Raw genomic sequence first — 25,657 nt, 5'->3', positions numbered from 1 at the left:
TGGAGACCAAACTTTGCCCCCCTCCTCCGCTCTACAACATATGAATGTGAGTCAGTAGCAATGGATCTGGTTTTAGTTTTTAAATTCAATGATTATTTTATTGACCAATTTAATGTTGTTAGCCATTTTGTTCCTTTAGAAGAAAAGCCACTAAAGCAGGCCACACATTTTAAAACATTACACATTAAAGAACAGAAAGCAGGCAATAGTCAGCAAAAAAATCAAAAAAATAATAATCAAGAGATGGTTTTAAGAGAGCCTAAGACAAAAACTAGTAGATTCAAATGGTGTGTGTGTGTGTGTGTGTGAGAGAGAGAGAGAGAGAGAGAGAGAGAGAGAGAGAGAGAGATTAAACTTTAACATTACGAAGAACGTCCTGACTCCAACAACTATTCAACAGTAGAATGGACTGCTCTGGAAGGTAGTGGACTCTACAACCTTTGGAGTCCTTTTAACAGAAGTTGAATGGCCACCTCTTGGAAGCACTTTAGGTCTGGATTTCTGCATGGCAGGAGGTTGAATTAGATGGCCTTTGAGGTCCCTTCTCTAGGATTCTACAATTCAAACTCAAAATCAAAGCAACTGAAATTTTAAAAAGGTTTAAAATGTAAGAATGTGAAGATGAGACAGCTGTGACCATTGCTGGTGGCATTTTTGATTTTGGTTTTAAAAGAGGAGGAAGAAAAATATAACCCATAGTACAAATAGTCTTGTACAAGAAGACCAAAGAACAGGACGATCACAGAAAGAAATAAAACAAAAGACAGCAGTGGAGACCGTTCAGGAAAAAGATATATAGGAGCCAGAAGATGTTAGGACAGCAAAATACATGAATGAATAGGCGATTTATCACAGGGGGAAAAAACTGTGCTGAAATCTGGAGCAGGTAGTACTGTAGAAGAAAGAAAAGTTCAGTGGAAAGAATTAGCTGTAAAAAGACAAAGATACATATAGGATCAGGGAAAGATAAATCCAATGCATAAGAAAATGAGCAGGACAATAAATAAAAGGCTTCATATTCAAAAACAACAGGATGTGATAAAATGAAAGAGCCTGAAATAGCAACAAGACAATAAGAGTAACATCTACTCCTTCCTCAAACTGTCAAAAGGGGCAGAATGAGATAACAATGAGTCAAAAAATTCTTCCACTAAGATCACATGGGGTTATATCAAAACCAAAAGACCACATCCGTCCATGATGCAGCATGTATCTTATATTATTTAAGCATAGTAGCCATTCTTAGCAGCATTTAGAAAAGGGACAGATGGCTGCGGACCACAAAGACTTCAGGGTTGCTTACAGGCCGCAATATAGCAGTGCAAGAAACAAGGTGAAAGGGAGAGTGTAGGAAAAATACTGTTCCAGGTGTGGGGTGGTTTTAATTGCAGAATTAATTGCATCATTTCTTAGATGCTAAAATTAAAGTTTTGGGACCAGACTTTCGCTGAACTGTATGAGGTTGTCAATAATACAGGGGGCTAATCCATCTCTTGCTGCATCCCAGCGTTTTCCTTCAGTGCTGATCCATACATGGATTTCCCTTCTTCACACTCCATGACAGTTGAGTGGGGGGCTCATGTAAAGCAAAGAGTAGATCACACACACTGCAGATGCTTCCAAGTGTTATTTATTCGAAGAGAAAGACCTGAAATAATGTTAAACCCTGATCATATAAACAAGTCAAGAGGTTAATCGGAGGGTGCAGCAGGACCAAGGGCTGCTGGAGTCATGACTCATTTCTGTTTCATCTCTGGATAAGTGATCCTGTCAACAAGAGCAAGAACATCATTTTGGATAAAGAGTGCATTGCAAGAAGACAGTTGTGGAAAAAGACATCTGGCTACACCCCCACTCCTGCTGTAAAGAACAGCTGTAGACTTAGAATCACCACCGATGACGCACTGGATGTTGCTGTTTCAAGCTTGCAAAGTTTTCTGAAAGCTACCCCACAGTCACAACTAATCCTGACTTTTAATAAAAGATGAAAGAGTAATATATTGAAAACAAACAAACAAATCTATAAAGGATGTGTCTGCAGATACACACACACAGTCAGTCTTCCACATCTGTGGTTTTGTCTTTAGTGGATTTTATTATTCATGGATTTTATTCATATTTCTCTCTAGGAATCTCTCCAGCACGACTTGATGGTCAACTTCCACCTGAAGTTATACTGTAGGACATAAAAATTCCTACAGAGAACACTTCCCTATACATTTGTAGGTCCTCCAGCACAATACTATGGTTAGCTTCCAGCAGATGTTGACCAGAGTTGCATTAGAGGACCTAGAGATTCCTAGAGAGGTGTTCTCTCAGGTTAAAAAAAAACTTAATGGTTTTTTTAATTTGTGGTTTTCCCAGTTTCATGGGGATCCTGCACCCCTAACCCCAGCAAATATGGAGGACTTGCTGTATTTGTACACTTTATAGGCACAATCAAATACAAAAAGTTTTCTTCCAAAGGAACGGATGACCATCAGAAGGTTCTGATGACCTTCTCCCCTCCGCACTGTGATCAATTAGCCTGAAAAGTGCTTCAAAAATAGAGGAAGTAATGCAAAGGTCTTTTAGAAATGTTGGTTACAAAGGTATTTTGTTGCAAGTACATTACTCAAAGAGCAATCATGCAGTATTCTTCAGTGAATTCTGTGGGGAAGTCACATTGTGATCTTATCTCAAGTTTGGAAAAATAGCAGAATGACTTGTTTGCTTACTAATTCTTCCTTCTTCCTGATTAAAATCTGTCCCTGGAAGAGTTCCTGTTTCAAACATTTATTTTAAAATCTGGTCCATCTGGTCCATTCATTATTTGACCTATTACTATAAAGTCTGTTGTCTTGTGTTAGTTTTCAGCATTCTGAATTGGTTGATGGCTCACTTTGCATGGTGGTGTCTTGTGCTCTTTACCTGCCTGTGCAAGCCCATTCTCTTTGCTGCATCTTTCACTAGTAGTGGCAGGAAACTCTTGTAATTGTAATGGACACAATGCTAGTAATCAACAAGGCATCAGTTGATACTACTGTAAATAAGAAAATGGGTTTTGTTTTATTTTTGTGTCAGCTTTTTGTATAAGATCATCACAGAAGAATCCCTAAGATCTAGTCCAACCAGTCATGCCAATGCGAGAAATCTATTATTGTAGCATCCTTATTAAATACAGTGGTGCCTCGGGTTACGAAATTAATTCGTTCCGCGGCCGCTTTCGTAACCCGAAAAGCCTTCGTAAGCCGAAAACCCATAGGCGCTAATGGGGAAAAGCCGCGATTTCGTGTGAAATAGCGCCGAAAAGCACCAAAAATTTTTTCGTAACCCGAAAAAACATTCGTAACCCGGAACAGTTATTTCCTATGGGATTTTTTCGTATCCCGGAAATTTCGTAACGTGGGTATTTCGTATCCCGAGGTACCACTGTATACTGCTTTTTTTAAAAAAAAAATCTCAAAAGAAGACTGCTTCGCTGTTGAAAAGCTTGTACTTTGCTAAAGTCTTTCCTCACTGGAATATGCTTCTGAATGCTTTAGCCCTACATCCCATCACAATGGAGAACAAATTTACTTCATTATCTAGACTTCATCTATTTGAACATGCTTAACATGTTGCCTCTTACTCACTTCTTTTCTATGACAAGCATACCCAACTCCTTCAATTTTTCCTCATCTGCTCCTTTGGACAGATACTCTCAGTTCTTACCAATGTACAGCAGGTTGCTGTCAGGAGGGCATGGAGGACAGGCTACTAAAGATCAAGAGCTGATTATGCAACTCTCAACCCTGATTATTTTATTTATGATTTCACCAGAATTTTGTGCCAACATTATTGTTGTAATTATTTATTAAATAAAATTATTACTGTTATTTAGGAAACTAGAGCCAGGATCGTGTAGTGGTTTTTCTACTGCAGGAGAGCAGGGCTTGAATCCCTACTCAGCCATGAAAGTCTTCTCTCAGTTTAAGAGGAATAAAATGACAAACCTCTCCTGAATTAATTTTGCCGTAAAAACTCTATGGTAATCTTGTCCTAATTTGGAGCTTTCTGGAAGAAACATAACAACAAAAGTTTTTTTAAAAATTGGCTACTGCTTCTTCTCCTGTTGTTATGGCTTATTTTAATCATCTGTGCGTGTACTGTATACCTTGAAGTCATTTCCAACTTATGGTGACTCCAAGGCAACACTGGGCTTTCTTGGGAAGATTTGTTCGGAGGAGGTTTGCCATTGCTTTTCCCATGGCTGAACTGGGAATTGAACCCTGGTCCCCAGAGTTGTAATCCAACACTGAAACCACTACATCACACTGGCTCCCTTGTATTTTAATTGTTAACTAGCTTGTGAGCCTCTGGGCACAGAAACAACCTATGCATGTTTAAATTTAAAAAAAATGTGTCAACCTCCATTACAGTGGCATTTCTTTGTTCAATCATGCTACTATCAGCTTCAGATAGTAACAAATATGTCCTTCCTTTATGGAAGAATCTGGTCACCCAACCAACTTTTTTTTACTTTGGGAGCTGGACAGAAAGACCCATTGCCATTCTCAGCAACCTATTCTGCAAAAAGATTGTATCCACATTTGCTATGGAGGCACATACTTTTCTCTCTGGCAAATATACAAGTGATTTTAAGTCTCTCAGTACCTTGGACAGCATATATATATTTTTTAAAAGGGTTAAAAAGAAAACCAACATTCTTTGATGACAACCAAAGCCACTTTATGTATGTGGTGGTTGGCCCACACAAATCTAAGCAACTCACACATGACATGAATTGCAAGAGTTTTGTGGACTCATTGCCTACCACAGGAGTTTTGTGTTATAGCTACTGGTATTTTTAGTTGTGTGCCTTCAAATTAATTTTGACTTATGGCAACCCTTAGGTGAAGCTATCATGGAATTTTCTTAGCATGATTAGTTCAGAGGAGGCTTGCCATTGCCCTCCTCTGAGGCTGGGAGCATGTAACTTGCCCACAGTGACTCAGTAGGTTTCATGGTTCAGCTGGGAATCAAGCCCTGGTCACTAGTCCAATCCTTAAATCACTACTCTGCACTAGACTGTGACATATGTGCCATTAACTACCACCCTTCAGATCATCATATGGCCTAACAACAATCAGCAGAAGGAGCAGCATAGCTTGCAAACATGAGAAGGGTCCGTGTGCGGGACACTCCAAAACATCTTCTATTTCACCTAAGCATATATCATAATAATGCATTACCTCTTGACTTTATAACATAACAACCTGCTGATGTTCTTGTTTTCGCTTTATAGCACATGCACTTTGGGTGTCTGAAGCACCAGACGTTCACAGGAGAAGTCATGGGATGTGGTGACTTTCTGTTTTTGTTCTGCTTTTCAATCCTCTTGAATGACAGTAAAACCTCAGCAGGACCAAAAGAAAAAGATCCTGTTCAGGGCTTCACACTATGTTGCAGTTCCATCTAAAGAATTATGAACTGAGTAAACTTAAGAGTTCAAGGTGAAAGCCTGGCTCAAACAGCACTTTTTATCATCTAGTTGCAAAGTTAGGGAGCCTTCCTTATACATGGCTGGCCTTCAGGAAAGGCAAAGTTCAGCTGAATTAAAAAAGAGGCCTTTGTAGCTGACAGGATGATGGGCAGAACACACACAATCACACAAGGCTATGTTTCCCACATCCAAACAGCATTTTTTTATCTGTGATTTAAACCAAACCCTAAAAAAAGTGTATGTATGAAATCAGTATGAAATCAGAAATGTCAAAAGAGCAAATTCACTTTAAATACACTTTGGTCTTTTGTACACCCGTGTCTCGCTAAATTATGCTATCATGGGTTTATTTCAACAGAAGGGGGAAGTGTTTGGAACTTCCTAGCACAGAAAACTAACAACAGAAACTCTACAGTTTAACACAGCACTTTTCTCTCTAGCCAAAGGTAATGGTATCAGAGAAAGAGGAAGCAGGACCCTGTGGGCAAAAAGCATGCTTTAAAGATTTCAAGGACAAAAACAGTCTGCCAAAAAGCTCACAGTTCTAAACCAACAGAGGTACTATGTTTGGACAAAACCTAGCTTTTCACTAGAACCCATGAAAATAATGTCATGGGCCCAGAAAATGTTCAATATGCACATGCTAAAGACTGCCAACATGTTCAAATTTCCATTTGATTTTTTAAAATCCAAATTTATAACAAGGAAGTATCAGATTCTTACTACGAGGAGCAAGTTAATGACTCAACCCTGCATTTTGTGTATGGAAGCATTTACAGCCAAATTTAGAACGATTACATAGCTGTACCAAAAATATGTGACAGCAGTTTTTATTTCAACACCTGGAAAAACATACCTTAAGTGTTTAAGAATAAAACATTGCCTAGAATATAGTATGACCTTGTTATAATCTGGACTGTGAAAACTGAAATACATGAGCTGCAGGTCAGTTGATAGGTCAATCTCTTTCATGTCTTTACCCTCTATCTGATGCAACCTTTGAAGATACATAAAAACTTGCTGGTGAAGCCAAATACAACTTCAGTTACTATCAAAGAGCTTCATCACCCTTTATTCCAAAGCCTGAAGGCAAGCCTACAAGGAATATATTCTTATGTTGCAAATATGAAGTATTTCTCCTATTTAAAAAAGGTAAGACAAAACTTCTGACAGCCTAAATGTCTATCAAAGTCTTCCAATATCACTCCTATGTGCTAATGAAACTATAGTTTCAGGAAGAAATGTAAGGTGAGCACACAAAAGAACCAGCTTTTCCATAATTCTGTGACTTGAAGCATATGTGATGTCATTCAAATCATCAGTAACATGCCATTAATTCCCTTGTTAATGCCATGCTTATTTCAATTTATGAGATTTCTAGGGGAAATGACATTTCTGAGGTAATGGGACAACGTGACAGCTCCCACTAATTAAAAAAAACTCTAGCATCAATAGAAGAACAATATGTTAGGATGACTTTCAACAGCCACAGAAACCTACAACTGTTAATTCTTAATTGTTAAAGTCACTACTGGCTTTTGTGTGAATTTTTCTTGATAAGGACTGGAGCGTGGCTTTGGTGTGGCTTCTGACCTCTTGGGATGCACACATCATTTAAACAGCATACCTCCAAAGTGACCCAAAGAAGCTTTATTTTGGCCTGTCTGTTTGGGCCCTATACTACTACAGGTCAATACTCTTGAGCAGCAATTACAAAATGGAAGTAACCAGGGAGTTGGGAGGACTGAAGTAGGCCATACATGGACAACAGCCAACTTTAAGTTCACAAGTGAACTTTAAGAAAGGCACAAACAAGCAAAACATCAGGATAACAGCTAGATTGGATGGCTGTACCATTAACGTTTGCTCCTCATACTACTCCCATTACAGATGTAATAGTACTGTGTTCTATTGGAAAATATCCCTAGATATAAAATTGCTCCCATTTTTTAATTTTAAACATGTACTTAACTTGAGATGTAACAACAATTATAATAATAACAATTGAGACAGTAAAATGAAGGACCTTTCAGCACCACTAGTGAGAAGGTAGGGCTACTGGCCATTTTCCTTGTGGCAACTGTGGCCAGTTCCCCTGTGTTTTAAGAGCTGCTGGGTGTTCTCCCCAATCCTTTGGACAATTAATTGTATTTTATTGTTGACATGTTTAACTGTAATGCTATGAGCATTATACAGACAATACGGTCACCCTGCAATTTATTATAATTGGTATGAAAACTAAGAAAATGGGAATACACATTTTGAACATAAAAGCTGTAAATGAAAAGAGGTTACATGCAAGAACTATTATTAGAGCACTTTCATCGTTTTAAACACTGGTGAAGAACTTTGGCTCCTCAAAGGACCAGGCAGCATGCCCAACAGGAAGAGATTGTGGGAGCTGTAGTTCATCTCATTTGGAGGGCTAAAGGTTCTTCATATGTTATAGAATTAATTTGAGAACTATTAAAACTCATATGACGTCTAAACACATTTTTAAAAGAATATTTTAAGGTCTGTTGAGTGCTTCAACATTTTAAAAAGAAAACAGTTACCAGATATAAGATACTTCACAAGGTGTATTTAAGGCAGATGTCAGGATTTTCTTTAAATCTATCTACACCTTAAAATCCAGAATAAGATTTTTAAAAAGGCATTTAAAAACAAGCAAAAAGAACCTGCTGTGGTTCATGTATTTAAAAGTGGAACAAGTTATCACAAATGACCTCTTGATCCTGTTGGAATTTAGCCATAAAACTTGCCCAACCATGAGGGTTAACTAACTTTAGGAATGCAAGCCACTACGGGTGAATTAATTCTATTTAAATCCCCACTAGACAATCCTTGTCTATTAAAAGTGTTTTTCTGAATTCCACCAAGATTATTTTTTCATGTGGAAGACTGCACTTCATCAAGTGCATCTACACACAGTATTTTCACTGGAAAGGAATTAAATTTTCACAGCCAATGTAAGTTCCTGATTTCAAGAAGCAAACAGTGAAGTGAACTGTCATTTTTGCCATCTTCACTCACTGCTGTTTTAACCAGCTGGGTTGCTGTCCCTCTTCCCTATCACAGAACCTACTGGAACAGTAAACTAGATTGTCTACTCTGGGGGCGGTGGATACAATGGACAAAGCTCAGAGGGCCCAAATTATATAATTTGGCCCTGTGAGCTTTATCCACTGCAGTGCTAGTGACAAGAAACTGGAGGATTCCAGTTAGACCTCACCCTGTAAGGTAATAACTTCCAGCTGTGTCACAGGTTCAGGGAAGGGCATGTAACTTCTTCCCGCCGGCTCAATGAGGCATGTTTTTGATTCATAAGCATCACATTTCTGTCTCAGCTGGTCCTTATAAGACCTCTGTAACATTAAGAATTGGTGACTCAGCTGTCTTGTTTTCCTTTCCCCATCCTTCCCTCCCCTTTTTGTGTTGTGTCTTTTTAGACTTAAGTCTGAGGAAAGGAACAGTTGTGCTTTTATTCACATGGAGAACCCTTCTGATTTGAGAGCTGATGTGTCTACCTGTACGTTTGGGCTCGTACAGACAGGCCAAAATAAAACTGCTTCAGGTCATTTTGAAGGTATGCTGTTTAAATGACATACACATCTTAAGAGGCCAGAAGCTGTGCCAAAGCTGCGCTCCAGTCATTAGGACTGGAGTGAGGCTTTGGCACAGCTTCTGGCCTTCTAGGATGCATACATCATTTAAACAGCATACCTCCAAAGTGACCTGAAGCAGCTTTATTTTAGCCTGTCTGTACAGGTTCTCTATTAGGCTTGCCAGAGTGAAAACTAAAGTGCCTTTAACAGATGTGTAGAAGAGGGAATTTCAGCAGGTGTTGCTTGCTACCTGGTTGTGTGACAAGCAACCTGCTGAAATTTCTTCTTCCACACAACCACTAAAGGTACAGGAGCGTTCTCTAATTTTCACTCTGGCAGACCTAATGTATATGTGTATCTCTCTCTCCCTCTCCATGCACATATATATGTATCTTTAAAGAAACCACTTAAATCTATAGTAACCTAACCTCATGGAAATCTGGATCTGATGACTTGACCTCCAAAAAAATCAATCAATACTGAGGCTTGAAAAGTTTCAGTTTTAGAAGTTTCCTCCTTGTATCCATGTCATTTTAAGTAGAAGGTAAAAGGTAACCTGAGGTAAGATCTCTTGGCACACCCTTGTATTATTCCTGAAGTGGAGGTAGACAAAGGGATACATAAGCCTGAGGCATGTGGTATATCTATCCTGCACAGGTATATAGCACTTTGATACCATTTGAACTACCATGGCTCCATCCTACACCAAAACTCATTTGACTTGAGGGTAGTTAAGTGGGGTTGGTTCTGGTTAATACTTAGACAGGAAATCACCAGCAAATACCAGGAATCTGTAGATACCTTGAAAATAATAGTGCTTGAAACCATGAAGAGGTATTGCCAGTTAAGAGTTGATAATGCTACATTAAGAAATCCAGCATGGTGTAGTGGATTAAGCATTGGACTACAACTCTGGAGATCAGAGTTCAATTCCCCACTTAGGTATGGAAACCCACTGAGTGACTTTTGGCAAATCATGCACTTTCTGCCCCTGTGATAGGTTTGTTTTACAGTCACCATCAGTTGGAAAGAACTTGAAGGCACACAACAACAAATGCTGCATTGGCAGCAATTTTCAACCATAAGGGCCACAAGGACTGGATGTCCTTTGAACATAAGACGGGACAACTTTTCCTCCCTTTGTATTCTACCATACCCACAGGTACATGGAAAGGTAGATGCTGCCTACAAAATAAAATGGCAAGTCAGTTGCTGCAAACCATTAGGAATACAATATGTACAATCCTCATGTTTTACTAGAGCCAAAGCTTTTAGTATTCCACATAAAATAAATGAATATCAAAATAGACACTAATGATATGATATGGAGAAACTGCATTCTCATATCCACACAGCTTACAACAGTGTTCAAACAATGTACAGTCAACCCTCCACATCTGCAGGGGTTAGGGGCACAAAACCCCTGTAAATGTGGAAAAACCACAAATAACCCCCCCTGCCACAAGGAAGCCAGTAAAAGGAATGGGAGAGAGGAGCAGGAGTATGCAAACCCGCTACTCTTCTTTCCCCGCCCCCCATCCCTTTAACTGGCTCCCCGCCTCTTTCCTGGGCAAATGGATGCCTGCCTTCCCAGGCACCCATATGCCCAGGAAAGTGCCTTGGAGGTGTGTAGGGATCCACCTCCTCCCAGCCCCTTTTCCAGGTGGATGAATGCCTGGGGAAGGCAGGCAACCATTCACCTGGGAAAGAGGCTTGGGGGCGGATCCATTTTCCATCCAGATTGGTGCCTGGGGAAGGCAACCATCTGGCCGGGAAAGGGCCAAGATTGGAGCACACACCCTTCCTGGCTGCTCCTTCCTGGGCTTTTTTCTCCCAAGGGAAAAGCCCAGGAGGGAGGAGGAGTGCACTTACATGTAGCAGCTTAACTTTGCGAATAATCCAAACTGCAAGTGTCAAAGCCGCAAATGTGGAGGGACCACTGTAATCCAAAATCAATAATTTCTGGCCTAATTGGGTGCAAAAATCAACTGAAGGTCTCCCCAAAGGAGATCACAAATCTGCTCAATTAAGGAGGACTGAGTATCATATTTTTATGCCAGGACTTAAGCATTTTGATTGAAGTTGCTTCCTTTGCATTATGCCTCACAGCACATTAGCTGTGGCCAAACTCCTAAGAAGTGTTCCTCTCCAAAGAGAATATCATAAGAGATGTTATATTGCCCTCATCCAAGCAAACAACCTTAAAATCGGGTTCACACTATTCCACGGTGGCTTACTCATTCAAATTTCAAAACACTCAGCACAACAATAGCCTAGGAATCAGTCTAGCCTAAACAATGACACCTAGTACTAGCAACTGCCCTTATACGTATTGACAGATTTATCAAATTAAGTGTCCAGATTTGAAACCATGTTGAACATCTATAGCTCATCCCATAGTACCTATAACTGACGGCTTCCATGTCAGTGGTGTGATGAATTACTCTGAACTCTAAAGCAGCTATCCAGAGTGATAACTCTATTTTGAGAATCAGGTCCAGCAAACTGGATATATCCTTAACTTTTCAGATGAAGATCTAGAGCAGTGTCAGCACGACATTTGTATGGGAGCCACCTGGCACTATTGTTTAACCACTAGGAAAAATTAATCTATTGTTGCTTCCACTGAAAGGGTCTGATATTATCACTTCTCCACCTTTGCAAGGGATTGTGATGTAGTGGCCAGAATGCTGAGTTTTTATGGAGGAAACCAAATTCTATTCAGGCATTAAACTTTCACAGTGGTCTTAGGCCAGTTTACTAGCACTCACAAGGCAAGATGTTAAATGGGATCCTAGGCACCTTCCAGATATCTGAACTTCACTGGGGCCTTCATCTCAGTGAGTTGAAGAAACCATAAACAGGGCCATGATAGATAATCAGAAATTTAATTTTGGTATCAAGGAAAGCTTGCCCCATCACAGAATTAACGCCTTTAAAATTAAAAAAAGAAAGAAAAGAAAAGCTGCTGACAAAGTGTGCCTTTTTCAAAGTAGTGCCAGGCTATGTCTAATGGTGGGGTGAAAAAGAGCTACAACTTCAAATGCACACAAACAGGAACCTCAGTTACCAAGCTCACTAGAGCCTGTGAAAATTCCTTGTGGTTTTAGAGAGAGAGAGAGCTCCAAAAACTAACTTTTCCATGATCTATTTATTACCTTCAAACCATCCTCAGTGGGTACAAAGAGACAACACCTCCTTTCTTGGGTAGAGCAGGAAATGAGAAAGTCAAAGCTCACTACTTACTGGAAACAATAAATGGCTACCAAGACCAAGACTTGAGGCTCTGTGAACATGATGAATTTCTGGCAACAGAATCTTGTTTTCACTGTTGTTTTTTTAAAGGGCATGGATCTGTATATTTGGCCACCAAAATGGAAATTGTAAGAAGGGGAAACAGTGGTGAAAGGGGAAAAAATGATCCCAGGATGCATTTTGGAAGATGCTTTCAAGTGATTTCTAGAAGGCTAAAAATCTTTTTGTTTACTTATACAAGGCTTACTTGACCTCACATGTGCACATTGTTAGTTTTGGATAAAAAGTTTGGTTTAACTTATTGAACTGCTCTTCATTTTTGTAGAGTAAGACCCTATCCCAATTCTTTCTATATTATTTCTGCTTCTGGTAACAAAGGGCCCGTACAGACAGGCCAAAATAAAGCTTCTGGACTCTTAGGATGCATGCATCATTTAAACAGCATACCTCCAAAGTGACCCGAAACAGCTTTATTTAGGTCAGTCTGTATGGGGCCAAAGTTTCTGTTAAAGAAGAAATGCCCAGAAACACATCTATTTCACTGAGTTATACCTGTATTCTATAATTAATTTCATTAGCTTTCTTTCCCACTGTTTACACAGTAAGTGAACAGAGTCACAGAAAATGGGACAAAATAATTTTTATTGGCTCGGTACAGACGGGACTATTGGGCACCCTTGTCACGTGCTAGGGGTTGGCCGAGAGTGCTTCACCCACACGTGCCTCAACCCTAGCACGTGACGAGCGCGTAACAATGACAGCACTCTGTACAGATGGGCACCGCCATTGTTACATGCAGGATGCCTAGCGTCCGCATATCGCGGTGCCATTATGATGTCGCGAGTGTGCCATTGGCGCACTGCGGCATCATAATCGCGCCGCAAGAAGAACCCGCTTTTTGTGGGTTCTTTTTGCTCCGCAGGGAAGTCCTGCAGTCTGAAGGCTGCGCATTCCCTGCAGAGCAAAACTAGACACCGACAGACCGCTCTTTTTGGGCGGTCTGTACCGGGCCATTGTTATTTTTGCCATACATTTTTAGGCCTATTTAGCTATTCAAAAATACTTCAGCAGTAACCTATGTATGCACGTATATAATTATAAGATTTATATCTTGACTAATCCCATCCCTGGGGATCTTCACAGCATTAAAAAATCCCACAAATACCAGCAAAACCACAACAAATCATACTAACTGAAATCTAAATTGAAATGTAAATTAAATATTCAAATGCTGTTAAAACATAAATTAAGTTAAAACATTTCAAAAATCCTCAGTATTAATAATAAGTAGGAAGATAAAAAGTAAATCTCATGCATTTAATATCTTTGTCCATATTAAGCAGGCAGATGCTGAATGCCTGCCTGAATAGAAAGGCGCGCCACCAGAAAGACAACAATGAAGACCCTCCCCTGAAAATGCGTTCTATAATCTGAGAGCAGCCATCAAGAAAAGCTTCTCAGCTTCATAGATGAAGCTTTGGAAGTGGAAAAATATTCCACTCAGGTTAGCCTTGTAATGGAGTATCTAAATGGCAGCAATCACACACCTCATAGGAACATGCTTAATGTTACCACTGGCACAGACTCAAAGAATTTTTAATTAACAGGGAAGACTGTGACTCTGTTATTTAGATTGCTTGGATACATTAGATGTGTCTAAAGTGGATTTATCATCCTAACTGCCCAGGGTGGTAAGTGACCATTAAATAGAATAGCTTCCCTTCTTAACCATCAGTTAGCAACAGAAAATAAAAGATGCTAGACATCATTTTGAGAAGAGATGCATGAAAGGTAATGGACAATATGCAAATCTATGCATATTTTGCAAAATGTCAATACTGTACAAGGAACTCTATGTGCCATATGGAGCATAACAAGTAGCTGATAGAGGTTGCTCCTCCAGAGGCAATTTTTTGAATCAGGCCTTAAAGAAAGGGTTTCTCAGATTTGGGGAGGGTGGAAGACTCTCAGAGGCAAAACAAAAGCACTTTCTTAAATTTATCATCTCCAGAGTCTCATTATGGCTAAACAAACAGATGAGTAGTGAGCTATAGTCATCCTTCCTTTTTCCCTGCTCATTGCGGTCTGGAGCTTATCTACATAAAAGCCAAGAAACAAGTAAGGTAGCTTTAATACATTATTAATGTGGCAAAGCCTGCCTTTTGTTTGATAGCTGATCGGCTCTTATGCAGATCAAAATGGATCAAATAACAAAAAGGATCAAAATGAAGACAATACTGTTCTAAACAATTCAGATCAGGGATAATCGATATTTTAAGATACTTGGAACAGCATATGGTCATACCAGTATTAATTAGATTCAATTACTTTGTTCATACTATGTTGGCATCTCTCACTGTGTACCTCTTGAATCAATTTTGAGATGAGGTTTACTTACACAGCTGCAGTCAACTTCCTATCATATTCCTCTCCAAAGTGAGGGCAAGGGAAGAAGATAATTTTAGGTTTAAGGGCTTCTATTACATCCGAAAATATCAGCCTTTTTTTTTAAAGGAACGTCTGGTACTCCTAGTTTTGAAATTACTTTTAAAATACAAGATGGAAATGTCCAAGACTAGCAAACCAGATTATAAATATGGAATTTCTCACCCACATTTAATAAATCAGAATACATTTTAGTGTTCTGCAGAGTTCACTGTATGCAGTCAGTTCACTTAGGCCTTGTGATACACTGGCTGGCACTCCGTTAGTGAGTTATGATGTGTAAGCCTAACATAAGCCATTGTAGATCACATTTCTGGGTGGCAAGGTCAGAATTCTGTACCAGTCATGCAATTATGAAAATCCCCCTCAAAACCCCATCTTTTTTGCTGTAGCCCTCTTAGTATGGCCATTTCCTGGCTGCTACAGACCTGGAGGAGTGAGTGAGAAGTGTCCAGTTATTTTCATATAGAAGGCTGTACAGAGATAGGCATTCTCCAAGCCTTCCATCCATCTTTCCAAAATCCCTGAGGATGATGTCACTGCTGTGCATCATCCAGCTATAGGAAAACAACTGGACACTTCTCCATCACTCCTATGATTTGTCATCAGCCAGGAAATGGCTGTGTTGGGGGAGCTAAAGCAGAGAAGGGGGTTGCTTGGAAGAAGAGTTAGGTGGGAGACATCATTGGAACAAAACACACTGCAGAAATAATTCAGTTTGAGACAGTTTTAACTACCTTGGCTTAATGCAAGGGAATTGTGGGAGCTATAGATCTGTGAGACATTTAGCCTTCTCTGTCAGAGCTCTGGTGTTATAACAAACTACAACTCCCAGGATTCCCTAGTACGGAGCCAGGTCAATTAAAAAGCTGTTTCAAACTGGATTATTTCTGTAGTGCGTTTTGGACTATAGTTTTGCATGTGTGACACATCTCTTCACCCAGGATCTCAGCCTATTCTTTCATTATTCTTTCTCTAGGTTTGGTTACATCTGATCAAAGATTATGGAAATCTGTACATGAAGGAATATTTCTATCAGAAGTCCAAAATGTAACATTCCTAGTCTGCTTACTCTCAAGGCTAGGAAGCACGCACTAGCTTTTCTAGGTTCCCCCTTGTATGGAAATTCAATGATCCCTCCACTTTTCCAAATTCACCATGGAGCAGTCTTATAAGAACATTAACCATGGCTAGCTTTCAAACCAAAGTTTGTAAAGTTAGTAGTTAGTTTACAAACTAGTATGAAGCTACCCACAGTTGATGTTTACAATGGAGCACACCTAAAGATATTCCACAATCAAAGTTTTATGTTCTATGGGAGACGCTATTCCTGCAGTAGCATGAAGCCAGTACCATGGCCTACTGATGTGTACCCGATGTCATGCAGAGTAGGATTTTCTCAATGTGACCCTTGATATGTGGAATGATCTTCCCAATGATATTGGGCAGCCCCCTAATTTGGAGTATGCCCACTAAAAGACAAGTATCCCTCAGATAACAAAGTAGATGTGTTCCTAGGTATTATGTATTATTATTATTATTAGGTATTAGGTATTACAAACCACAAGGTTGTGAGTTCAAAACCAGCCAGGGCTCAGGCTCAACTTAGGCTTGCATCCTTCCGAGGTCTCTAAAATGAGTACCCAGTTTGATGGGGGCAATTAGCTTACAGTTGTAAAGCACTTAGAGACTGCTTAGAGTGGTATGAAGCAGAATATAAATGAAGGTGCTATTGCTATTGTCTTTACCAGAGCTGAAAATAACATGGAAAGAATAGGACAGGTTCCTTCACCACAAAAAAGAAAAACAGTTCACTTTTTTTTTTAGCCAAAACTAACAATATACATGTGTCAAATGGCCAGGTGTATTCCTAATGGCTAGCTACTTCTCAGTATTGTGAATGAGATATTTCATTTGAACTTTTAAAATATTATTGTGCTTACTTACTTTACTGCATTTTGTTTTTTGTAAAAATAAAAATGCTATCTACCTTTCTTAATAAACTAAAAAGTTAAAAAGAAAAAAAGAGGCAGGACTATCATGAGAGTCCTTGGAAAGAATTTGATTTCAAGATTGGATATTTCAGATTCCCACAAGTCAAACAGGCTGAAGGAGTGCCATATGAAAGGTACTTTCTTCACCCTTTCCTTCCAGATACAGGCCAAGGAGGTCTTGACCAGAACATCCCAATTAAGACTCCTACTTTAGTGAGTCAACTATCTTGATGCCATTGTTCCTAGCTCCTGCTGGTTTCTTTGCTTGCCAGCATGAGAGCCAATGAGCAAGAAAGCATGTGTCTGGCCATCATCAGAGTAAGATGCTGACAAAGAAGCAAAATGCAGTCTGAAGGAGAGGAAGAGCAGTTCACTACAGGCCTAGCATGCCAGCCATTTCCTAGTACAGCAGTCTTTCAATTGGACAGGTTTAAGGGCCAAAAATATGGATTTTGATATGACCTGTGGATAAGTCAAAGGTAAAATGTAGGGGTATGTAACAAAGGAGATAAAGCATAAGCAAAGGAAAACAATGCCAAAAAACTTACAAAATTCCAGCAGACATAAATGCGCTCACCCTCAAGGCTGGATAGATGAGGAGAGAACTAGGGTAAATGGTGCCCATGTGATGTGTGGAGGACGTAACCAGGTGCAGGCGGGGCTAAGAAAATGCAAACATATCAAAAAAGATAAAAAAGCAAAGAAAATGGCAATTACATTAGCAGTGATTACAGGCCTTAACTTTAACATGATAGCTTTGCCTGAGTTTAATCCAGAAAAGATGACACAAATGTCTTATTCAAATCCTTCCAAGCCTGATTCCTCTTGGCATTCCTTTGAAAGGAACACCAAAGAGCTGCCACTGTGAACTTTTCCCCACCCAGATATTCAGAAAGTCCAGAAGTGGTGCCACAGCAGAGAAAGTAGGGGGGATTGGTGCTTCTTTCAGGTTTTCCCGGGATGGGCTAAGCTCTCATCTTTTGTCACTCTACTCAGAGAAGGGGATGGTTACTTTTTTGATCGAGTTAAAGTACTTATTTTGACCCATGGATAAGTTGACCAAGGTTTTGGGGGTGCATTATTGACTAAATTTTCTAGACTTGTACAGGAGTATATACAGTAGGTATTTTCCTTGCATAATCAGAAGTCTTTTACTATATTGCAGCTAAAACAAATGGGAGCCTGTCCCAGTGATACATTCATCACAAAGAGTGCCAAGGTTGTTTCTTGAGTTCGGGTCAGCAGAAAATGTAGCCATGAACAAGGCTTCTGAGATTTACTGCCCATACTCAAAGACAGACCTTGGAGTTGAACTCATTCTCACCATTACTCCTTTGTACTTGTTTTTTTAAAACACACAAAGGACTACGGCAATAACTTCTGCAAGCTACATTATTTGGCATTGCCTGCCATCACCATCATATATGGCTTAGGTGCCTGACATAAAATTCAAAATCAATTCGGAAAACTAGGACAGATTGTTACATAAACAATGGCACACAAAGGACAGCGAGACTGACATTAGAAGAGTTAAGATGCCTCTGTTAACATTGATTAAAACTTGCATAACTGACCTCAGGATGTGTTTTTCTCTTTGGGTTGCTTCATATGTTATGAAATATTTTTCATATGACACATGGGGGGGGAAATAAAAATTGTACAATGAAAAAAAGCAACTTGCTATTTATTTTGTGCTTCCAGTTACTTCTTTTGAAAATCATCTGGACAAGGGGGGAGAAACCCACATATTGGATTTGGGATGTGAAAACTGCATTTCAAATGTATGTACAGTGAGCATATTCTACCATTTGTACTCATTGGTCATCTACACCCATTTTGTGTGTGGCATACATACACTCTCACACACATAGACAAACATATACATATAGAGAGAGAAAGCTGCTCAAAATGATGCAGGGTTCACAAGGAAAAAATAAGGGGGTTTCAGATAATAAACATTCTAAAATCAGGCATAAATTAAAAGGCTGCAAGAAACTACAGAGCTGAGGTAGGCTGAAATGTTAAAATTGTAGCACTCAGAGAACAACACACACCTAAATATTTTTGAAACAGCACAAACAAGACATTTCTGGTTTGATTGAAACTTCTGTCTATGATCTCTTTCTTTTCCACTTTCGTACAGTTGGCCCTTCTTATATACAGATTTTTTATACACGGATTCAAACATCCACGGTTTGAAAATGTTCCAAAAAAATATACATTTCAAATATCAAACCTGGATTTTCCATTTTTTATAAGGGACCCCATTTTGCTAAGTCATTATATTTAATGGGACTTGAGCATCCATGCATTTTGTTATACGCGGGGGATCTTGGACTCAAACCCCAGCGTATAACAAGGGTCCACTGTACAAGCATACGTCCATGCACACAAGAAATCTTAATCTAAAAGCTGTTAACTCATGAACAGAGAAATGTAGCAGGCTTTCTGAATACCAATAGTTCAAACTTCTCTCTTTTTTTCTCTGTGTCTGTATGTGTACATACCCCCTTTACAACACATACTCAGTGCAGAGAAAGTCTCCCGTTTCATGCATCTTAACACACGCACAAAAGGACTTCCTAAAATGCAAATAGTATCTTGCTTTAATGTATTACTAATCTTTAAAGGCTTCATAAAAAAGACTCACTAACATCCATCTATACAATTCCTATCATAAGAAATTTAAAAATACCCATCCCTCTCACCTTTCTCAGCTCTCTCATAATTGCTTACAAACCAAGTATTATGTCTGCCTTCACTGCAAGGATTAGCTTTAGAGGACTGCTGCTCATCTTTTAAGAAGTTGCACCTACAGTATATTACTTCTAGTTGCACACCAAAATGGGCATGAAACCGCAGCTGCTCTTATTTATATTACAACTAATTTCTTCTCACTAGAAATCTCATGCATCTTCCACCTGTCAAGAATCCCAATTCAGAAACCACAATTTATTTTAAACACTAACTTTAATCAGAGAGACATCAGATATGTCTGATGAAATCCAGCTAGACAAATGTGCAATGCATTCTACTTCTACACTGAGTTGTGACTATGTGTTTGTGTACAGGGGATATGTTTGTTCAACAAGAAACATATAAATGCCTTAATCTATCAGTTGAACTAGAGAATATTATACAAGGAAATTACAATCAATTGTGGAAAAAAATTAATCAAATCTCCAAATGGGCTGGTAAAAACTGGAAAATGCTAACAAAAATAGAATGTTTAAAATGATATGATTACCAAAAAGTTTATACTTATTTCAAACTATCCTTGAAATAATCCATAATAAAGTTATGAAGAAGTGGAGTTGATCAATATTAAGGTTGATATCAGGAAATAAAAAGTAAGATTATCTAAGGCATTCTTATATTAGCATCAAAAAGATGGAAGATGAGGAATTCCATCACCTGGATTATATTTTGAAGTGATTCTATTATTAAGAATCATAGAGGTGGGATATGATCAAAATACAAAGTGGGCTAAAGTAGAAAAACAGAGTAACCGGAGGAGGAGTAAAGATCGGAGGAAGAAACATTAACAACATAAGATATGCAGACGACACAATACTACTAGTAGAAACCAATAAAGATCTGGAACCATTACAGAAGACGTCAATAAATAAAGTGCCAAAGTAGGCTTAATGCTGAAGATTAAGAAAACAAAAATAATGACCACAGAAGATCTATAAGAATTCTCCTTCTTAGATAGCGAGAAAATTGAAATAGTCAAAGAGTTCCCATACAGTCAAAAAATCAGAAGACTGGAATTGGGAAGGGCAGTTATGAAGGAACTGGACAGGATCCTAAAGTGTAAGGATATAACACTGAACACTAAAGTGAGAAGCGTCCAAACCATTGTATTCCCCATCACTATGTACAGATATGACAACTGAACAGCAAAGAAAGCCAATAGAATGTAAATCAATTCATTTGAGATGTGGTGTTGGAGAAGAGTGCTGAGGATACAATGGACAACCAAGAAGACAAACAAACGGGTTTTAGAACAGATCAAGCCTCAACTCTCTGTGGAAGCCAAGATGATGGAACTAAGACTATCGTACTTTGGCCACATTGCGAGAAGGCATAACTCATTAGAAAAGACAGTAATACTAGGGATGGTAGAACTTCTAATGTAGAAGGCAGTAGAAAGAGAGGAAGACCACATGGCAGATGGTTAGACTCAATCAGGGGGGCCACAGGTCTGAGCAGGGCAGTTGAGGCTAGGGGGTCTTGGAGATGTCTCATCCATAAGGTCGGCAAGAGTTGAGTTCGAGTCTAGGGCAGTTAACAATAACAAGACAACAACAAAAGAGATAATTAAACAATTAGATGAAGTAAAATTGAATATTTTTGACCAGAAAAAAATGTTAGAATAAATAGTTTCAAAATTAGAAGATAGCAAGGGTTAAATAGGAGAAATTTATAAGACTAAGGTCCAAAAAGATACTGCAGCAATAATCCACTTTAACTGCCCTGGTTCAGTGTTAGGGAATCCTGGGAATTGTAGTTTGTTGTGGCACCAGAGCTCTCTGACAGAGAAGGCTAAACGCCTCCCAAAACGACTGTTCCTAGAATTCCCTAGCATTGAGCCAGGGCAGGTAAAGCAGTCTCAAACTGGATTATTTCTTCAGTGTCTTTTGGACCTAAAGCATCAATCAATTTTAACATGGTAGAGGGATAGGCAATGAATTGGGAAACAGATTTATTGATAAATAGAGGAAAAAATTAAAAATTGGTTACAATAAATTGTTAAAAATAAAAATATGAATGTAAAAAACAACAAATGAAAATGATTGGAAAATGGTATAGGACACCACACCAATTAGCATTTATAAATGATAAATTCCAATCAAAGTGTTGGCATTGATGTGGAATGAAAGTGACTTATATACATTTGTTCAAGGGTTTTAGACAGAAGGAGCAGATAAATATAACAACAGGGTTAAAGATACAATCAGGCAAAGAAAATGATTTAACTCTCAGTTTAGGCGAAATGGGCCTGAATAGTAATCAAAGATATGTGAAGAAACAAACTTTAAAAGCTCTCCATGCCGTGATTGCTTTAGGATGGAAAAAGAAATCAGATTTGACTAAGTCTTATTTAAGTACAGTATATTAAAGAATATATATTGCTTAATTTCCTTAGGGAAAGAAGGCTTAAATATATTGGACAAAGCAATAAAAAAAATCATGGGAAATTGTGATTGAGGAAACAGAAGGAAAAACAGGGAATGAAGAGGTAAAAAATTACAATGATATCTTTGAGAATGATTGGTAATTTAACCCTTTGTGTGGCCATTTGTGCGAGGGGGAAAGGGAGCAAAAATGCTTATTATGAATTATGGGTCATATATTATGTACTATGCATTATGCAAAAATTACTATTTTTTTAAAAAAAAAGAAAAAAAAAGAAACGGGCCTCAAACCCAGATTCAACATAAGCTACAAAGGTCACCAAGATGTTTCTTCAAACATCAGGAATAAACTCTTCCAGAACATGGCCACATAGCCCCAGACCCCTACAAATAACTACGGATTTCAGCCGTGAAAGCCTTCGACTTCACATTGTTCCTTCAAATGTTACAAGGACCACCACCAACTTAATACACAAGGGACAGTAGATTTGGAGTGAGCATGCTTCTTCAGCAACATGTGAAGCTGTTCTCAAAAAACAAACTGTTTAACAATTTTAAGGGCAAGTTATTAACATGATTTGTTTTGTCAGGAAAACGTCCAGCCAACCTCCATGCTCCATGTATATAAACAAAGCAAAAAGTCACAAATTACTAGTTGCTCTCAAGAATCTTGTCTCATTATCTATGAGCTCAAAGCATTTCTTATCATACAAAACACACAATCGCTGAAGAACTAAAGATAAATAAATGGTGTGTAATTGATCTCCAGAGGTTCCACTGTAACAGTAGTTCACTGTAGGTTCTGTGAACAAAAGGCAGCATTTTTCAAATGCTGAAAGTCTGGAAGTAATCAAATAATAACACCTAGACTAGGAAGGGGCTCAGGAGTTATTTTCCCAAGATCTACTTTTCTGCATCTTAAATCCATTCCCCCTTTACTTAACCTTCAAGGGGGGGGGAAAAGGAGAAAGGATTGTTTGTCTTTTTTTGTCCAGATACCTTGCAAGATGTAGGATTACTGAGATGAGAACACCCAATGCCTTAAACCTGGCAATTTAGATAGGTTTCATTTAGGATTATCATAGCTCTCCTTAGCCCCAAAGGGTCTTGTTAAAAGGCTAGACAAAGTCATAAAGAGTGTAATCTCAGAGGTAGTTAATCTGGAATCCTCAAACCATTCCATTTATTTGGGGTGCGGGGATTTCTAAACAGACCTTTCCCCCAAAGGGTTGGGACAGCTAAAACTAGTTAAAACAAGACTTCCATTTAATTTACAGTATGGAATTCAAATCTACCCCCATAAGAACCTAGGCATAGGCCTATACTGACATTGAGACAGCATGTCTTAGTGGTTTGAGTGTTGGACTACAACTCTGGAGACCCAAGTTCGAGTCCCTGCATGACCAAAAAACCCAGTGACAGGTTTGCCTTAAGGTCACCATAAGTCAGAAATGACTTGAAGGCACAAAACAACAGCTACATGAAAAATACTTTAAACAGCTACATGTAGTAACACTTCTTCCTGCAACCTATGAACAAGTACATGAACTCCCACTTACATACTCAGGGTGGGCAGGGGAAGAATGTTTAACAAATAAATGCTGAAATACTGTGTGGAAATGAGTATTTATGACCATCTGTTGTTAGGGGTATGGGCTTTCCTCTTCACAGGGGAAGTTACCAGCACATATCCAGAAAGCTGAGCAGCTACATCCACACTTCTGGACAATAAAACTATCCTAATTCAAAGGCTATTTCAGAGTCAGGATTTTTTTTTAATGTCAAGTGACCCACATCAGAAAGGTTCTGCAGTTGGAAGACACATAGTGAAAATGAGAGTCTGTATGCCTGCATTATGTTGATTTGGCATACAAACAGCATAGCTGTGGAGTAGTTTATGCAATGTTTTACTTCTTTTTGTTTTGGCAAGACACTTCCCTAACCAGGAAGACTTTTATATATGGTGATCACTGTCCTGACAGAGCCTGAGGAAAATCCTTTTTGATCAAGTTCTGGGTTAAAACTATGTCTTAATCATGAATCCCACTATTAGCCACAGCAACAGTAGACCTGATGAACAAAAGAGAATTACAGATGATGCTCAGTCCAAGGAACCATGTTCATCTACTATCATAGCTTGCTGCAGCCGGGCCAAACACAAGAGGCATGTACTATATCTGAAGTACTTACACACTGCATGTTTTAACACTTACTGACGAAACTTTGTATGAGGAAGCTAAAACAAATTAGGTAAGGAAGTCCTGGAAGCTTCCCCTTTCAGAGGGTGTTTTGCCAGATGGCTACTTTAGTAGGGCTACTTTGCCTCCGAGAAGCTTTCTCTCAGTTCCTCTCAGACTGTAATTCTTTTAGGTAGCTTTGAATATGACAGAAAATGCTATTGGATGGGAAATGCTAACTTAGACATGAAGGCCTAGCAATTCACAAGTTACCATTTTTTTAAAAAAACTAGTCTATCATATTCAGCATGCAACCCTCCCAATTTGCTTGGGGCTAACTGAGGATCCTAGCAGAACATGACCTGAGAAACAGTCTAAAAATTATTCAATTTGGGGGCTAGGTGTTTGAAAGGGAAGGCACTGTTGGCATGTTGGACTTTATGAAAATTCCCCAGCCTCTTAATAGGTGTGTACCATGAGTGATGGTTCTTCCCATGACTTCTCTGTAACCCACAGCTGGCAACACACATAACACAGGTGTTGTTCTAAGTAGAAGTCTTTGGAAACAGAAAGCCCAGCTGAAACAAGGAGGAAAAGTCACCTTAGGAAAGGACCAGATTTCAGCCCAGATGGATCCCCGTTTTAGCTGATCTCCTATATACAAAGCTGCTGCCTCTGTGTCTAGTTTGAAACTTGGGATGAAAAGCTGCAGAGCTTGGGTATAGCAACTAGAGTCCTACAGTTCTTCTACAATATTTCTAAGGATGGCATAACTGCATCACGAAATTCACTTACATGCATATTGCGTATATACTCTCTTCAATTCCCAAAATACAAACATTCTTGAATTACAGAGTTCAGTCAGGCATCAGCATTCTTCCACAACTCCAGATATTTCAAGGGAGATGGTGTGGTGACAAGGAAAGAGAGCAACTGAGTTTCATTTTCAGCAGTGCTACACACCTCACAGGTCCAGTCAGAATTAACATGAATTCCAACGGGACAACTGTTCATTAACAGATATATTTTTCAAGCATAGAAGTATTTAACTGAAAAATAAGTGCCAAATTTTCTGCTGCCATGGTTCCTGTGCCGTTAACAGTAACTGACTTTAAGGCATTTTTAACTAACTGCAAAATATCACTATATTTTAACTAGCTGCAAAAAGAAGAAGATGCAAGACAGATATTAAAGAAGACAGAATAGTTAAGGGATGCAATGAAATATAGGAGTTTATCACGCGAAGGAGATTCGGAGTTTATCCCATGAATATCCTGGGAAAATCGCATAATTACGTGAAATGATTTCACATGACATCACACAAAACCTGCCATTAAAGTGGCCACAAAGTAGCATTAATGTGCATCTTTTTACTTTCGGGATTTCAGCGACAATACATTTCTGATATCGCCTTATTTGCACAACTGCATGTGATAATTCTTTGTGCAATTACTCGCCATTTTTGCTTTATTTGCAGGATGCTTTAAATGTGCTTTAATCCCTCTTTAATGCTGAAATTATCCCCAGTGTGATAAATCCCCTACAGGCAGAGAAACGCCTATGTTCCCATTGACAT

General features: G+C 38.9%; 1 protein-coding gene across 3 annotated transcripts in view; it reads right to left on the bottom strand.

The window, feature by feature from the left end:
- LRRC8D (leucine rich repeat containing 8 VRAC subunit D) overlaps positions 1-25,657 on the bottom strand; it is a 54,776-nt gene that overhangs the window by 26,643 nt on the left and 2,476 nt on the right. The window contains exon 2 of one of the 3 annotated variants that reach the window (XM_042465092.1): positions 17,312-17,424. The exons of 1 other annotated variant lie outside the window; for it this stretch is intronic. The gene's annotated coding sequence lies outside the window, so the exon portion shown is untranslated. The remainder of the gene's footprint in view (positions 1-17,311; positions 17,425-25,657) is intronic. One more of the 3 variants, XM_042465093.1, reaches the window with a different exon arrangement.

This window comes from Sceloporus undulatus, chromosome 4 (genome assembly GCF_019175285.1).
Source record: "Sceloporus undulatus isolate JIND9_A2432 ecotype Alabama chromosome 4, SceUnd_v1.1, whole genome shotgun sequence".
In the NCBI taxonomy this organism is placed as follows: Eukaryota; Metazoa; Chordata; class Lepidosauria; order Squamata; family Phrynosomatidae; genus Sceloporus; species Sceloporus undulatus.
Note: the sequence above shows the minus strand (reverse complement) of the source record. Positions and strands in the feature narration are given on the sequence as shown.